At 49.8% G+C, this 3,578-nt stretch overlaps 1 protein-coding gene across 4 annotated transcripts in view; it reads right to left on the bottom strand.

The window, feature by feature from the left end:
* The window catches only part of Znf655 (zinc finger protein 655), a 16,883-nt gene extending 15,464 nt beyond the window's left edge, over nt 1–1,419 (bottom strand). For 2 of the 4 annotated variants that reach the window (XM_029533553.1, XM_021222563.2), the window contains exon 1: nt 1,303–1,392. The gene's annotated coding sequence lies outside the window, so the exon portion shown is untranslated. Of the gene's footprint in view, nt 1–1,302 lie in introns of all 4 variants that reach the window. The other 2 variants (XM_021222562.1, XM_021222560.1) reach the window with 2 other exon arrangements.
* Nucleotides 1,420–3,578: the final 2,159 nt, after the last annotated feature.

Genomic DNA, 3,578 nt, shown 5'->3' with positions numbered 1-3,578 from the left:
GGGGGGGGGAACAGCCTGAAGGTGGTAGTGCAAGCCTTTAATTCAGCACTGGTGAGGTAGAAGCAGGTAGACATGAGTTTGGGGCTAACCTGATCTACATTCCAAGACAGCCAGAGCTACAGAAAGAAACCCGGTCTAGAAACCCAGCCCCACTAGATTTTAGTTTTCACAGTCCACAGACTTAAGTTTCTCTAAATGTAATTAAGTAAAAGTGCATGGTAATTCGGGCCCAAGAAGGAAAAAAAAAAAAAAAAACTAAAATTTCCAAAATAAACAAAAACACGGGAGCAGGAGATACCTATAACTTAAGGGTAGAGTACTTCCTAGTATGCACAAGGCCCTAACTTCAATCCCTAACACCCTCTCCCTTCACAAAAAAACAAACCATTCCGTTTCAAAACTTAAAAACCCAAACAGGAAGGTATAAGAATCCGATATTACTCAGACTCTCCTGAAAATCCCAAATATGTGGTTTAAAAAAAAAAAAAAATGTATCGCTGGTCGTGTAATCCTAGCTCTCGGAAGATTTAGGCAAGAGGTTCAGGAGTTCAAGGTTAGCCTCAAAGCTGTCTTTTAAAAACCCAAACCAAAACAACAACAAATAGCTACCATTAAAAGAAATTTTTTTTTCAACACAGTACAACTGCGTAAACCTTTCCATGGGGGCGTCCTAAGTAATTCAGAGGCTCAAGTTGAGACCCAGAGAAACACGCCAGATAAGATTACTCATTGTTTTTCTCAAAAGCAGGCCCCTTAGGAATCATGTGGTAAGCGGTCTGGCCGTTCTGCATTACTCAATGGGCCCCGATGAATAACGACAGAACTCACTTAGGAGACACGGACCCTGAGGGCAGACTGGTCGAGCCACCTGCGCGCAGCACGAGGGAGGGCTGCGAGGAACCTGGTGTCCTTCAGATCCAAGGACGGACCCGGGTTCCGTCCACCGTCCACCGCCCTCCGTCAGGCGCCCGGCCCGTTCCCAGGCCTCGTCCAGAGCCACCCTCCGCCTACCTCTCTTTTAGGCAAAGGTTCGGTCCCCAGAGGGCGAAGCGGGCCACAAGACCGAGCTGCCACCAGGCCCCGGCCACTGGGTTCGCCCCGCGGGGCCACCCCGGCTCCCCGGGCTCCGCGACGAACCCGGGCAGAGGGGAAACCAGGGCCGCGAGCCCGGGCCTGCCGCGAGCCCCAGCTCCGGGAACAGCCGTCAGCCCGCACGCGGCGCCTCCTGCGCGTCCGCCCCTCCTGCGGGCCAAACAAGCGGTCGCTCCCACGGCGACGCGACAACGGTTCCCCGGGACTCACCCAGGTGGAGAGGCGGGCCTGGAGTCTGTCCCGTCACCGAGGCGCTCCTCGCTCAGCCGCACCAGCCTGGCCGGGGCCACTCTCTCCACTGCCAGAAGGCTGACGCCTTACGTCACTTCCGGCGACGGAAGTCCACGGGAGGGCGGTCCCGGGGGAGGTTCCCGGATGAAGAGCAGGGGTGAGGGTGTCCCGGGTCGAGCCGTCAGCTGACGGACACGGGATGCGGACGCGTGGGTGGGGTCCGCAGGATCGCTAGGCGAGGCCTTGGTTATTGTTTGGCTCCGTTTTCCCGAGGTCGCACGGCCCTCCCTGCTGATGAGGGCGCATCTTACACCAGGAGGGCGACAGAGGTTGGGAAAGAGCGCCTGACTCCTCCCGGGCCGCAGGAGCGTGCAGGAAGATGAAATACCTCTAAAGACTCCTCCTTGATCCCTTACAGCCCTTGTGCCTAATACTGCTTTGGTCCAGGCCTTATTTCTCCTGGGACGTGCCTGACCCCAAATTGCCCACCGAAGCAGGGAGTATTAGCTGTTGCCTGACCTCAAATACCCTACAGAAGGGGACATACTAGGTCCCTGCCCGGAAGGGACAAACGTTTTCCCCAAGAGGATTCGCCCAAGGTCACCAAGGTTTTCCTGTCAGGCCCCCACTTTGATTCCCACCCTTTCCTTCACGTTTGCTTCCTTGCCCACCATGAGGTGAGCAACTTCTTCCGACAGGAGTTCTTCGCGGTGTGCACCTTCGCTGTAGGCACAAAAGGAGCAAGTTCAACTGAGAGCTGTTGGAAACTGTGACACAAAAATCTCTCCGCAAGGTTGATTATCTCAACTATTTTTGCAATAGTAGTTGCAAAGCCAAGACTACCATAATTTTATTATTGTTCCCCTGGAAATTAGTGAAGCTAATTGTAATTTATAATCTTATAAGTATCTAGTATTAGGAAGAACAACTACTACATAAATCAAATATTTTAAAATAATGCCCAGGGGCTGAAGACGTGGCTCATTGTTGAAGAGCACTGTTGCACTTCCAGAGTACAAAGCTTCGCTCAGTCCCCAGAACTCATACTGTGGGTGACAACCCTGTCACTAGGTTCCAGAGGTGGATCTGATGCCCTCTGACCACGGGGGACGCTGTCCACCCCAGGTGAGCATATATGCATGCAGGCAAAGGATACACATATAAAAAATGATTTGGCTTGGAGAAATGGCTTACCAAGTAAAAGCCCTAACTGTTCTTGCAGAGGACCCGAGCTCATTTCCTAGTTCCCATGGTGGCTCACAACCACCGGTAACTCCAGATCTAGAGGATTGGATGTTCTCTTTTGGGCTCTTGTCACACATTTGGCACAGTGCACACATGTGCACACACACAAATAATAAATCTTAAGGAAAAAAAAAACTGCCCACAACAGGTGTGGTAGCCTATGTGGTGGTCTGTCTATACCTGTAATCCTAGCACTCAGAGGCAGGTGGATCTCTGTGAGTTCCCAGACTAGTCTACATAGTGAGTTCCAGGCTATCCAGGGCTACATAGACCCTGATCAAAAAAAAATTTTTTGAGGATTTATTTTATGTATATGAGTACACTGTAGCTGTCCTTAGACATACCAGAAGAAGGTGTCAGATCTCATTACAGATGGTTGGGCAGTCAGTGCTCTTAACCTCTGAGCCATCTCACCAGACCCCAATTTCTTTTTTAATTTTTTTAATAAAAGAAAAAAGGAAGAAGAAAAGAGGAAGGAAGAAAGAAACCAGGGCTCAGGGCTCATAATAGGTTTTTGTTTTGTTTTGTTTTGTTTTTAATGTCTGTGTGTATCTCAGACAGTGGTGGCGCACATATTTAATTCCAGCACCCTGGAGGCAGGCAGGTAGATCTCTGAGTTCCAGGACAGCCTGGTCTACTGAGTGAGTTCCAGGGTTGTAGTAAGAATTCTGGAATTTGGGTTCTTTTAAACACACACACACACACACACACACACACACACACACACACAGAGACAGAGACAGAGATGAGACAGAGACAGAGACAGAGAAAAACAGAGATGATAAGAATGTGTTTTTATGGGCTGGTGAGATGGCTCAGTGGGTAAGAGCACCCGACTGTTCTTCTGAAGGTCCGGAGTTCAAATCCCAGCAACCACATGGTGGCTCACACATGGTGGCTCACAACCATCTGTAATAAGATCTGACGCCCTCTTCTGGAGTGTCTGAAGACAGCTACAGTGTACTTACATATAATAAATAAAAAATCTTTAAAAAAAAAAAAAAAAGAAT

This window comes from Mus pahari, chromosome 23 (assembly GCF_900095145.1).
Source record: "Mus pahari chromosome 23, PAHARI_EIJ_v1.1, whole genome shotgun sequence".
Taxonomy (NCBI): Eukaryota; Metazoa; Chordata; class Mammalia; order Rodentia; family Muridae; genus Mus; species Mus pahari.
Note: the sequence above shows the minus strand (reverse complement) of the source record. Positions and strands in the feature narration are given on the sequence as shown.